Source organism: Amia ocellicauda, chromosome 9, assembly GCF_036373705.1.
Source record: "Amia ocellicauda isolate fAmiCal2 chromosome 9, fAmiCal2.hap1, whole genome shotgun sequence".
In the NCBI taxonomy this organism is placed as follows: Eukaryota; Metazoa; Chordata; class Actinopteri; order Amiiformes; family Amiidae; genus Amia; species Amia ocellicauda.
The window spans coordinates 42283810-42298521 of NC_089858.1; the positions used below are offsets into that span (position 1 = coordinate 42283810).

A 14712-nucleotide genomic window follows, 5' to 3' on the forward strand; every position below is an offset into this window, starting at 1 on the left:
ATTGATTAATTTAAAAATAATGCTCCCATACACTGTGTCTACTTGCAAGTGTTATTATTCAATAGAATGCAATGTTTTGGTCAAAGACCTAACACTTGCAAGTAGAAACAGTGTGTGGGAGCATGTTTATTCTATCCAGATAAATAAATAGTTATTTCCTTTTCCCTCATGTGCACCTGTCTAAGAGTCTATACAGGTGTGCAATTAGCTTTTGTTATTGTGTTTGATTTAATTACCTGAATAAATGTCATGTTTTAACGTGTTAACGACACATTTACGCACCATCATGTATTTCTGGTGATGTTTGCCTTTGGCTCGTAAAAATACCAAGTGGCTGGTAAGTTTTTCCTCCTACCAGACACAGTGGCTAGTGGCCAAAAAAGTTAATTTTATCCCCTGGTTGTGGCACATGTGTGTCTGGGAATCTGCATTGCAAGTTGTAGACCAGTGAGAAATAAAAGGGAAGCCCTTATAAAGGCTGTAAAAGCAATAGCAAATCCTAGTTAGGGCACTACCTAACACTGTGGGCGAAATCCTATTTTTATTATTTTTATGTATGTATGTATTCATTTATGTATTTATTGGCAGATGCCCTTATCCAGGGCGACTTACAGGATACAAGAGCAATACAAAAGTGCAATAATACAATACAAAATTACATGTCAAGCATAATACAATTACAGTTTTCAAAACTAGAATGGAAGATTCTGGAGAAACTTCGTCTGCATTGTTAAAGGATAGCGCTTACATTGTTTAATCCTTTGAGCAGTAAGTATGTTCTCAGTAAGCTGTACCTCAGGGAGTATTGACGTACTGGTACGTTCTACAATAGAAAGGTAATACAGCGCATATGAAACTATAAAATAAGGTACAACTATGTTTTTTTTTAATAATTTGACAACTATACGTTACTATAATGATACTGCAATTCATTTAATGTGCTCTCTGTCTCATTATTTCGGACACTTTCAGTGTAAGTCGAGTCGGTTAAAAAAACGGCATATGGTTACAAGGTTCGTGCTGATAAAACACACACCCTGGTATGATTTGTAATTTGTGATTAGCGGTCAAAGTGTTATTTAGTTTATTATCAAGTAAACAATTTGTCAGTGAGTGTCCTGTTATGGGACAATTTACTCCAGTAGATACTGTATTTAGTGCAGCGAGTTCATACACATTGTGAAAGGCTAGTGAAAGGAAAACAAATAAAACTGGGAGTATGGAACAAAAGGTGCCTTCTGGCGTTTTATTTAGGCTTTTCAGCAAACACGCAATAACAGAGCAATAAAACAAAATATCCTCCTCACGGATGTACACACTGTTAAAGCTAGGGAGTGTAATCCAGAGAGGCTAGCAGTTAGCAAGCTAGCTTTGAAAGCATAGAGCCCGCCCTTGCTTCCAAGGTGTCTCCAAAGCCACGCCTCCTCTATCACACATGAACACACACACACAGCAGAGTCTGGAGGAGAGACGTGTTGGTGGAATCGATCGCAACGGTTTCAGATTACTTCATGTCTCATTCACACTACATGAGCTAAATACTTCATTACATTAACAAAATATATCAAAAACAACTCAAACCATGTAATTACCTGTCCAAAAGAAAAACAGCAACCATGGCATCATTTTTTAGACCTTTTTAGTCCCGCAGTTGCCTCCAGCGTGGAAAAGCAACGCTAATGTTAATTCTGCTTTTAGCATGCTCTTGATCCAGATGTTTTTGTATTGTAGAAGTTTCTGACATGGTCTTTCTTTTCTTGTTTCCTTTTACTGGTGGTTCAGCAGGAACATAAGGTAGTTGCAGTTGCGCTGCGGTATGCAAATATAGATTGACAGACAGGAAGGAGTGCAATGATTGGTCGATCATTTTTTAGTCCTGTCCCTTCCACAGAAGATATATATATATATATATATATATATATATATATATATATTGTACATTTAGACCTCTAAATTATTGATTGCTATCAGGATGTGAAAAATGTTTCTGGAAAAGATTGCACACCCTAGCTTTAAGAAAGATAAAACTAAAACAAGACTGTCAGTCATGGTGCTTCCTGATTGCAATATGTGGGGATTGCATTTCCTACTGCAAGATAAACATTTAAAAAAGGAGATAAATCTATTTAATCTACATCCTACATAGATCTATAACATGGGGAACAAAACACAAACAAAATGCCAGCTAAAATGTATACTGTCAACTGATAATTTCCAATAGAGAACAACCTTTACTCACTCACTTCATCTCTCTCTTGCTCTCTCTCTCTCTCTGGGCACACACATTCAAACTTTGAAGTGCTTTATTGGAATGAAAAACAACAAGTGTTGGAATAGACGCACAGTGCCTCGTCACGCTGCTGTTTTTTTTAAATACGCGGCGCTCCCATTGCAAACAATTGAAAAAATACACTGGCCTCAGGAAAAAACGCTTTGGTGGACACACGGCTTAACACATGTAAAAGAACTAACCGACTCCATTCAGATATTTAAAGTTATATAAGTATATTTTCCCTGTTTCTCTCTGGGATGAATAGAGATGCTTGTAAGCTGCAGGAATCGAATTTTAAGTGAGTTGAAAAGCAGTTAGTCCCTGAGTCACGGCAGAGCATTTTAGAACAAACTGCTCAAAGGGTTATAGCATAGAATACAAATACAGTTTAAATGCTTAAATAGCTTCAAAATAAGTGCTGGAATCAGTGATTTCCTATATTTGCATTATATTAGTAGTAGTTTTCAGACAGTATAATATTTGAACATAATGCATAGGTCAAACAGTACAACAACGATGTTCTTTCAGAATCAGATTGGAGCTGTGAGCCATCCTTCTAGGTGAAATTGGAACTTTCCAGACTCCGAATGTGAGTTTCATCTCCTTGATGGAAAGGTTAAAGGTCACAATGAAGGACATTTTCAGATGGTGCATATATGCCTATATGTGTTACAGAGCTAAAATCACTCAATATGAGCATTATACCTCAGAAAAGAGGTCAGTGGTCAACCCATTTTTAGATTGCACACTTATGGTTTGTTATACGTGTCGAATAGTAATAGTGACCAAGTAAAATGCACCAACATATATACAGTGAGGGAAAAAAGTATTTGATCCCCTGCTGATTTTGTACGTTTGCCCACTGACAAAGAAATGATCAGTCTATAATTTTAATGGTAGGTGTATTTTAACAGTGAGAGACAGAATAACAACAAAAAAATCCAGAAAAACGCATTTCAAAAAAGTTATAAATTGATTTGCATGTTAATGAGGGAAATGAGTATATGACCCCTTCAGCTTAGTACTTGGTGGCAAAACCCTTGTTGGCAATCACAGAGGTCAGACGTTTCTTGTAGTTGGCCACCAGGTTTGCACACATCTCAGGAGGGATTTTGTCCCACTCCTCTTTGCAGATCCTCTCCAAGTCATTAAGGTTTCGAGGCTGACGTTTGGCAACTCGAACCTTCAGCTCCCTCCACAGATTTTCTATGGGATTAAGGTCTGGAGACTGGCTAGGCCACTCCAGGACCTTAATGTGCTTCTTCTTGAGCCACTCCTTTGTTGCCTTGGCTGTGTGTTTTGGGTCATTGTCATGCTGGAATACCCATCCACGACCCATTTTCAATGCCCTGGCTGAGGGAAGGAGGTTCTCACCCAAGATTTGACGGTACATGGCTCCATCCATCGTCCCTTTGATGCGGTGCAGTTGTCCTGTCCCCTTAGCAGAAAAACACCCCCAAAGCATAATGTTTCCACCTCCATGTTTGACGGTGGGGATGGTGTTCTTGGGGTCATAGGCAGCATTCCTCCTCCTCCAAACACGGTGAGTTGAGTTGATGCCAAAGAGCTCGATTTTGGTCTCATCTGACCACAACACTTTTTCTCCAGTTCAACTCTGAATCATTCAGATGTTCATTAGCAAACTTCAGACGGGCCTGTACATGTGCTTTCTTGAGCAGGGGGACCTTGCGGGCGCTGCAGGATTTCAGTCCTTCACGGCATAGTGTGTTACCAATTGTTTTCTTGGTGACTATGGTCCCAGCTGCCTTGAGATCATTAACAAGATCCTGCCGTGTAGTTCTGGGCTGATTCCTCACCGTTCTCATGATCATTGAAACTCCACGAGGTGAGATCTTGCATGGAGCCCCAGACCGAGGGAGACTGACAGTTCTTTTGTGTTTCTTCCATTTGCGAATAATCGCACCAACGGTTGTCACCTTCTCACCAAGCTGCTTGGCGATGGTCTTGTAGCCCATTCCAGCCTTGTGTAGGTCTACAATCTTGTCCCTGACATCCTTGGACAGCTCTTTAGTCTTGGCCTTGGTGGAGAGTTTGGAATCTGTTTGATTGATTGCTTCTGTGGACAGGTGTCTTTTATACAGGTAACGAGCTGAGATTAGGAGCACTCCCTTTAAGAGAGTGCTCCTAATCTCAGCTCGTTACCTGTATAAAAGACACCTGGGAGCCAGGAATCTTGCTGATTGATAGGGGATCAAATACTTATTTCCCTCATAAACATGCAAATCAATTTATAACTTTTTTGAAATGCATTTTTCTGGATTTTTTTGTTGTTATTTTGTCTCTCACTGTTAAAATACACCTACCATTAAAATTATAGACTGATCATTTCTTTGTCAGTGGGCAAATGTACAAAATCAGCAGGGGATCAAATACTTTTTTCCCTCACTGTATTTGAGCCATAGGAAAGGACAAAGTTCAGAACAGAGCAGTATAAATACACATAGTTGATGAGCAGTGAAATGATGTGCAGGTACAGTAATTAATCCAAGGGATAGGAAATAATAATTCAATAATCAGGTTTGAATACACAGAAAACCAAAAATGAGCAAGGTGAAAGCTGGAACAAGGGTGTAGCGGACATTAGAGTAAGTTCAGTGTGTAGATGTTACATTAAACTACAATTATTTAAATTTAAGAAGTCTGCTTTTTCAGCTATTTCTCCTCCTAGCACTTGTCAAATCCATATAAACTATATATGCGATCGAGTAATACACCATCAAGTTGGCTTGGTTTCGTTTTAAATTGTTTACTTTTGTTTTGGTAATTTTTTCATTTTTGTCATGGCAAAACGACTCCTCCTCCAGTGGTGAAAGTGTGGGATTTCAGGCAAAGTATAGGAAAAATATGACACTTGAGCTCAATTATTAGATAAACTGTAAGTCTGAACTGCACACAAATCAATAGCATAAAAATTGGAATGCTGGGCTAATTTATTGTCAAAGCACGTGGTAGTAGCTTCAAAATTGTAGGAGGAGATACGTTAAGAAAAAGTGGTCGGAAAGGAGAAGAATAATAAGCAACAAAGAAACCCAGAGAAAACGACCTGTGTTTTACAACACAGACAACTAGATTTAGAAGTTTCTAGAAACTTCATCTGCATTGTAAAACTGCAGTTTTAAGACCATTTAAAAGAGTATCTGATGAAAATAATCATTTCAGCATGTTAAACATGCTTTGAAGGAATTGTAGCTTTAACGTAGCATCATAGCTTTGAACTGGAAGGATTTATGTGAGGGTTTTATATTTGACCTGACAGGAAGGTCAAAGGTCATCAGAAAGGGCATTTTCAGATGCATCATACATGGGTTCCAATATGTGTTCTAAGTACATGATGTAAGGAGTTATCAGCCAGTTCTTGTTTTGACCTCAAGGAAAGCTCAAAGGTCACAAGGGAGGACATTCTTGAACAGACCACATATTGAGTGTCTATCTGAATTCTATAGCAATCATTAGTCTATCTACACTCTTTAGGGCAATATTAACATTTTAAACAATGACTGACCTTTAAGGGTAGGTCAAAGATCAAGATTAAAGTGCTAGGAGTATTCTAGATGTAAACATGATGTTCATTACAAATCTGAAGTCAGATTGCAGCTTTGAGCTTTTGTTCTAAGAGAAAATAGGAGTTTTTTAATACACATAGTAAATTTGACATGTAAGGAAAAGTCAATGGTCAAATTCAGGGTCACATTTTGCAATCCCAGATATGGTTTCCTATATGTGTTCTCCTCTCTTTGAGGCATTATAGAGCTAAAAGTGGTACAATCTTGCATTTGACCTGAAACAAGAGGTCAGAGGTCAAATAGACAGGTGGTTTCCTATACATATCGAATACTTAATGAGACTCTATCTTCAATTTGAAAGCAGTTATATGGTAATAAAATGTTTAATTGACCTTTGAATCATGAATAATCACAAGGTATATGATGACTGTGATGGCATTCTGAATCTGTAAGCTTAAAATGTAAAAAACTCACATTTGACCTCGAAGAAGAGGTCAGAGGTCAAGTTCAAGGTCATGCATGGATGGAGCACATATGGTTTCCTCTACTTGTTCTATAGTGACCAACACTGTATCTGCCACCCGTAAGGTGTTACGAGCTGTCAAATGTCAAAAATGAAATTGGCCACAAGAGAATCTGGACCACCAGTCAGTATTTTCAGATAGCGTTTCAAAAAGTGTTTAAAGTGTCATCTTGATGGCTGAAAAACTGTAGGAGGAGATGTGTTTAGAAAATGGAATCGAGAATAATAAAGTAGCCAGAGGTAATAAAGAAACTGAGATGCATTTTACAAACGCTGATAATAAAGAAACTGGGAGATAACAAGATCTGCATTTTACAATGCATATAATAAAGAAACCGAGATAACAATGTCTGTGTTTACAACACAGACAATTACAGAACTGCATACATAAAATATGCAATTAATATAAAATACAAGTCATACATCTGTAGCGTTAAGTGTGGGGGTGTTTTCTGATAAGAGCATAAGAGCTGAAGCTCTGATCTGAAGAAGACCTCTCCCCCAAAGTTATCAGATTTCCTTGGCTCATCAGCGTGTGAACTGGTCTACATCAAAGTGCCAGTCTTGGGAGGATGGCACCGAGAATGGGCCAAATGGCTTGGGATCCCTGCTGTGAAATATCTGGGGAATAGGGCCTTGAGGTAATAAAAAAGCTTTGAAGTGGACGAGAGCCAAAATCCCGACACAGAGCTATGAACCCAGGCCAACCGGCATTTCCAAAAGATGGCATGGATTGACATCAGTCATAAATCAAGCCTCCTCCAATAGGACACTGGGGGCTGAAACCGAAATCCAATCTCACAAACTCAAGAACCAATCATCTATTGATCTGACAGGCGTATAAAGGGTAGCGCACGGATCTATCTCACTCTCTCTCTCACCTGAACCAGTAACTCGCTGCCACAGCTCAACTTGTAGCTCTGTTGCCAGAACCGGAACCAGAAACCAACTAAGTCTTTGCCGGCAACAGAAGAGTTAAACTTGAAGAAGGAGATTGAGCCATATGAAGAATTCTTTTAAAGGACTTTTTTAAATAAAGAACTTTACAAACTGCGCCTGCCCGCCTGTGCCCACCTGATCAGTGGAGTTTTACAGCTAGACAATTGACAAGTCGCCTGAATACGAAAGTGTCAGTCATTTAAATAGCTATTGAGTCTTAAGAAACTTGACCCTTGGAAACGAACAGGGCCCTGCTTTCCTCAAAGACTTTGTCTTCAAGTAACTACGGTGGAAAAACCCTGCTTACAAAGAAGATTTTGTGCACACCCTTGGAGCCTTCAAACCAGTGGAAAATCTGTTTGGAAAAGACTGTTTCGCGAAACCCCAACTTCCAGGTGCATCGACTGAGTGGAAGTTCTTGGACAAAGCCGAACCGGACTGCCTTTGTTCCAAACCACACGGACCTCGTGCCGTGTGCTGTTATCTGAGCCCGAAGCCAGAGAGGCCTCTCTGCGACGAAGTTCAGATAAGTTTAACAGTTTCGAGTTTATCATTCATGACATTTGAGAAATCAATTAGAAATGTTAATCTGTGATTCATAACTCTAGAATGTGTAATATAATTTAGTTTTGCTTAAATATAAATGTGTGTTGCATTAAACTGTTTTGTTTGACAATTTTAGAAATAAAACCTGTCAACGCCGAGAAATATCTTCTCATTCCTGTTTAACTGTTTTAGTCTGAAATTAACACACGTTAATAGACATGAGATTATTGGTGGCCCTGCCTATCCTTAATCATTGAATAATAATCAGTTATTATATCAGTTATATAAGGGAAATTGTGGTAACAAGTAATGATAGGATCTTTCTCGGCACCTAAACGTAAATGAGACTGATATATATATAACGAGAAGTTACCTGACATAATACTAACCTGCGTAGTTATTTGATGTCCGACTAACAATACTAATGAGAGACTCGCTTTCGTCTTACTAACTGGTATTGTAGTCAATGTGTTTATAACCTTTTTTGTTTTAACGATTTGTGTGTTATCATATGTAATCCCATGGTCTTTGATTTGGTCACGGAAGTGATTTGTCTTTGATTTGTTGATCTAGAGTTGAATTTTAATTAGTTTTTCCCTTTTGTATAATTAGTGTAGTGCTACATTTAGTCTTTGTTTTTAATAAATTTGACAATTTATATCTTTGGAATTGGTGTCTGCGTCCAATTATTACGGAAATTGAGTTCTACAAGATTCCAGGATTCGTGATAAGGTGATACTATAAATTCACTTCTTTAATTGAAATGTATAAGTGTACCTTACACTACACATCCTAGTTCTGTTGGTAACAAGTCATATGTATGACCTAAAGGGAAAATCACAAATAAACAACAGGAGTACTAGCAATGTATGAGTAAGCAGTATAATGAAACAGATATATAAAGTGCAAAATTACATGACTGCTGAACAGCTCAGGAGAATCATCTAATAAATTACAAGTACAGTCTAAACAGATGTATCTTGAGTAATCGCCAGAAGGTGGTCAGGGACTCTGTGGTCCTGACCTCAATGGGAAGTGGGCTCTGGAAGAAGGGGGAGTGGAGAGGAGTTAAAGTTAATCTTCTAGTGCAGGAAAACCAGAGAGGTCTGGGGGGAATGTACAGAGAGGTGAAGGTCTGAAGGTAGCTTGGTGCAGTGTGGTCAAGACAATGGTAGGTCAGTATCTTGAACTGGATGCGAGCCGATATCGGGAACCAGTGGAGGGAGTGTAGTGGTGGAGTAGTATGTGCAAATCATGGTAGATAAACCACCAGATATGCAGCAGAGTACTGGATGAGCTGGAGCAGGTAGATAGTAGTTGCAGGAAGGCCAGCCAGGAGGGAGTTCCAGTAGTCCAAGCGGGAGAGAACCAGGATCTGGACAAGCAGCTGAGTTGAGTAGTCGGTGAGGAAGGGTTGGATTTGGCTCAAGAAGTTGCTCAGGAAGAATTGGCAGGTGCGTGTCAGCATGGTGATGTGTTGAGTGTAGGAGAGTGCAGGATCAAGGATGACTCCTAGGTTCTTAGCAGAAGAAGAGGAAGAGAGTGTGGTAGATTCTAAGGGAATTGATATGGAGAGATCAATACAAGGTGAGGAGGAGGAGGGAAGGAAGAGGAGCTCATATTTAGAGAGGTTGAGTTTGAGGTGGCATGAGTGCATCCAGCAGGAGATCGCAGACAGACAGGAGGAGATAAGAGCAGGCCCGGTTCTTGCCAGCTATGGAAGGGTGGGCTGGCAGATATCCTGGGTGGGCAATAGAGGGGATAAATTGAGTTTTTTTTTTTTTAAATATAGATCACGATTCTCCCATTATTCTGAATACACAACTAAACAAAACGTCATTTACTAGAGTTTCTGACAAAATGTTAATTGCTGCAGTCTATTTAAGAATATTTCATTAATTTGATTTATTTTTTAAATCGGTTTGAATGAATGATTCAATGACTCTCTCATAAAGACTTCACTGGTTTCGTTACTGGACAAATCAGTGTTTTTGAACAAATCCCTTGAATGAATAATTCAATGACAAATACATTTTTTAACAGTCACTTGTTTAACAGTTACTGGTGTAACAATGTAATTGATACAATCGTTATTTGAATTGTCAAGTTACATCAAAGAGGAGATTTACTCTATTTTGATCACTACTGTAGACATCAGTGTTTATATCCGAACTATAAACTTTTATCCCTGGACTTCTATGATAATTTGAATTATTGTAACAAAGAAATAATGATACTGTGTGGTTGAAAAGACTATTTGTGAAAACTGTTTCACATGACAACTGCTCTCTCTGGATCAGCGGCATCGCCAACGCAGATTTGAATGTTCACTGTGATCGTAATCGTACTTATAGATGGATAGATAGATAGATTTTTTAGATTTTTTAAAATATTTCTTTATAAATGTTTTTTTGTCATTTTATAGATTTTTTTTTTGGTGCTACAGAAGCATGCATCCCGCCTAACGCTGTATTCAAGCCATGGACGTGAACAGTACCATCCAGCATTAAATGACCGTGACATGGACCCAACTGCACGTTTGGGGGAGCTATTTAATATTGGCTGGGACGGTGCGTTTAAATTTAGGTCAGTATTTCGCTGCCAGACTTCCTTACAGGCACCAACAATCTCTGCATTGCGCGCAAATACTGCTGCTTTTAATGTTATCGCTTGTGTTGCTACTGAAGGCGAGTCGTGAGTCTGGAGTGCAGTTGCTTTCAGCCAATAAAAACAAAGAAAAATACTGCAATTTTCTGGTGTTATTTTTTGATTGGTTGGGGCAGTCTACAGCCCTCCCTCAAACTTCTCAACACATAGCCCGACTCAGAGTGCTTTTAACCAATGTACACATCGTAACAAATAAAAGATTAATGCTGTATTTGCCTAAATTCTGATTGGGTGGGCAAGACAGACGTTTGGGTGGGCTCTGCCCACCCCTGCCCATGCCTAGATCCGGCCCTGGATAACAGAGGGGATGAGGGGGTCAGAAGATGGAAAAAATTGGAAGAGCTGGGCATCATCTGCATAGAAATGGTAGGAGAAACCATGGGATGCGATGAGGGCGCCCAGAGAGCGTGTGTAGAAAGAGAACAGAACGATGGAGCCTTGGGCTACACCTGTGAGGAGAGGTCGTGTTGTGGACAAATCCTTGGCATGTCACTGGTCTGGTCGTTGAGGTAGGAGGAGAACCAGGCGAGAGCAGTTCCAGAGATTCCAAGAAGAGTTTGTGGATGTCTGTGATTTTAGAGGAATAGAAGGAGGCAAAATCATTGCAAAGATAGAAGGAGGAGAAAGGGGAGGGGAGGCAAAGAGGGAGGAGAAGGTGTAGAAAAGTTTGTGGAGGTTATTAACAGGATTCAATTAGTGATTGGAAGTAAGACTTGAAAGAATGGAGGAGGGGAAGACATCCAGCAGAATGGGAAGGGTTGGAGAGGTGGATGTTGAAGAGGAGTGGAGAGTAGCAGCTGTAAGGACGGAACAGCAGGGGTAGTTGCATTCTCAGGGGAGATCCATGTCTTGGTGAGAGGAAGTCCAGAGAGAGAGGCAAAAGCAGAGATTAAGTCAGCCTAGTTAGAAGCTGAGTGGCAGTTCCACAGACCTCCTAAGAGGGAAATAGTGATAAGGGAGGAGGAGGGGAGAGGCAGAGAGATGAGGATAGGGTTAGCAGTGGTGGGCTGGTGACTGCCAAGAAGAAGGAGAGAACAGAACAGGACAGGAATCGGAGAGGCATCTCCTAGGAGTCTTCTACTCATTGAAATCCCACACCTAGAGTCCTTGCTTTTTGCAAGTGGGCCCTTCAGAGGGGGTGCATTGATCCCTAGCTGTCCTCAGGCCATTTACTGTTTCCCGATCAAAACAATCAGGTATAGCTCCAGGCCTTTATGCAGTCTCATTGTCATCATGGGAAAGCATGGGTCGAAAGCTATAATCAGGGTCATAGTCCAGTCCAGATCAAGCTGTAAATTGGGGGTCTCAAACAAAGGTCTAGGGCTGTCAAAATGGCTGGAAAACTAAATTAGAATTTCTTACTTAAATAATAGTAATATTCAAATTCTAAAGACATTACTTTATGTTAGAGGAAAAAAGTACTGTATTGTCTCCTAAGCCCACAAGAGGGCGCAAGCGAGCACAATGAGCAAATATAAACCAAATCAAGCATCGCATTTTTTATTGAAATGAAATTACATGACTTTGTTTAAAGTGTTTAATGTTTTAAACAATTGTTCATAAATCAAATATAACTTCCTAAATGTGCACGCAAGGAAATTGAGGTAACAAAAGTGCATATAAGTGGAAGTGCATCAGTAATATGAAAAGACATGCTTCAACAGACAGCGTAATGTATTATGTTAACACAAAATGGCAAACTGTCATTCTGAAACTATCCACTCACTCATACATCTACATATTGTTTGTCAAAAACACCAGACGGTCAACTTGATCTGAAGCAAGCACTGATTGTTTTTTGTTGACAATGCTTCCATCAGATGAAAACACACGCTCAGCACTGACGGATGTGCCAGGTATGCTCAAGTATGTCTTGGCCAGCTGCGCAATATGTGGATACATACCGCATGATTTTTGCCACCACCTGAGAGGGTTTTCTTCAGCGGGTAGCGTAGCTTCTCATTCAAACATATCCATCTCATGCTCCAAAGCCCTGATGCCTTCTTCTGCACTGCTCTGGGTCTGACTGTACACGCTGTCGAACATGTTGCCCGTGGCAGACAGCCCAGTCTTTTTTCTTGCGTCTGGTTGTTTTACCACATCAGTGTGCTCAGTTTTTGACTCCTCCATTCTAATCGTCAACTTGTGCTTTGTGTTCCTCTTACAAATGGTTTAGATGGTGGAATCGTGGATCTAAAAAGCTTGCTGTGTTAAGTAGCATGAAGGCCTACTTTTCATCAGGTTAATGGCTCTGGAGATCAGCTGCGATTTTCGTTTTCATTTCTTTCACTGCCAAGCTGTCTTTAGTATTTGTTTGGAGCTGCCTTACAAGAACGTGTTGCAAAGGAATGACAGTCGGGTATTTGTTGAAAACGCCTCTGTGGCGATCTTGAAAGGTTGAAAGGAACATTCTTAACTTGTAAATACAGTCTGATTACCCACAAATTATTTCATTAACAACCATTTAGCTACAACCTCTTGTCTTGTTGTAAATACTTACCAGGTTTATTATAGTTAAAAACTAATAACATAAAAAATATTTGACTTGCAATAAAATAAATGTAAACCAAAATAAAATACTAAAAAAATATATATTTCAGCTAGTTGCCATGGCAAAATTAATAATTTCATTTAGTTTAACTTTGTTATAAAAAAACTTAAACTGAAATAAAAATTTATAAAAACTATATACACAATTTTTAAAAACAAAAACTAATACAAATTACAAAAACACAGCAAAATTACTATAACTAAAATTAAAATGAAAACGGGGCATGAAAAATAAAAACTAATTCAAAATATCAGTAAAAAGTATAATAGTATCTCAATGATACTAAAATAACATTGACTCTTACCATTTCCGTCAGAACCCATTCACTTGTAGTCAACTGCAGATGAGACAGCTTCTTTTCAAAGATTACAGCGGCCACAGGTGCTTGCTGCTCCAGGGCTCGAGCGATCATGTCGTATGTGCTGTTTCATCGGGTCGAGCAGTCATTGATAAGCTTGTCCGATTTAACTTTGAGTAGTTTTTGTTTCTTCTCGAGCAGGTAGCTGTCAACAGCTGACTTGCTGAAATGGGCAGCGGTCGCCATTTTGATTGCTCGAACACCACGAAGCCCCTTACATACAGCCAGATTTAGTGTGTGCGCCAAACATGGAATGTTCACTCGTCTCATATGACTCTCAACTGCCTTCACATAATTCCCCGCATTATCCGTAGTCACTGATATCACAGACTCCAGTTTGACATCAAATGCCCCAGTTTGACATCACATTTTTCGCCAGTATGACTTTCTCTCAGCTCTTCTGTTTTCATCAGATAGTTTTTGATTTCCCAGTCATCTGATATAAAATGTGCAGTGACTGTGACATGTGCATCAGTGTGTAGAGAAGTCCATCCATCTGTTGTCAAGGCCACAGATCGATTGTTTAGTGAGACTTTCACACTCTTGGCAGTGTTATCATAAAGCTTAGCAATGCGATTGCTCACTGTACCCCGGGAAGGGAAATTATACCGTGGATTGAGTGCTCGAACAAAGTTTTGGAAGCCTTGTTTTGGTGTAAGTAAGATCCTCTCAGACTCCGAGACTCACTCTCTTTTCCCGCCATTTTTCAAATTAACAACGCAGCTGTGCCGCATCTAATGGGTTGAACTGGATAGGCTAACAAAAACAAAGGACGTCAGCTACGTCATCATCATGTCTCGCGTGCCTCCTGACACACCTAAAATGTGCAATTGTTTTTTTAATTCGACGAATATTCAAAATTCAAATTTTTATTTGACAGCCCTACAAAGGTCGTTATCTAATTTATCAATATGTGGTGCACAATTCTCTCTCCTTCTCTCACAGCTCGAAAGCTGTCCAAATGCCCTCCTTGCTTTTTCCTTCAGGTGCTCTGCAGTTATACAGTTGAAGAGGGGCCTGTTTTATGGAGCTCAGGTCATAAGTACCTGCAGTTCTGTTTTCTGCCATGCAGGCTGTCAGGTGTATGAGTACACATTCCAGTGCTGCTCATTTTGGGCATACACTAGACGACATTCATAATCCTAACATCGTGGAGCCTCTCACAATAAATAACCTGCTCCTGTAGTTTTCTGTCTTGCCAACACAAGACGATATTGCATAGATTGGGGGTCACACACTAATTCTTCAATTGGTCATGAGGATTCTCGATACCACACTGTCTTACCAAAACAAAAACAAAATATGACTTTGTTTTTTACGAGACAGTGCCAA

At 39.6% G+C, this 14712-nt stretch overlaps 1 protein-coding gene across 2 annotated transcripts in view; it reads left to right on the forward strand.

Annotated features, from left to right (window-relative positions):
* ube2d4 (ubiquitin conjugating enzyme E2 D4) overlaps nt 1-14712 on the forward strand; it is a 65970-nt gene that overhangs the window by 21611 nt on the left and 29647 nt on the right. The window lies entirely within an intron of this gene.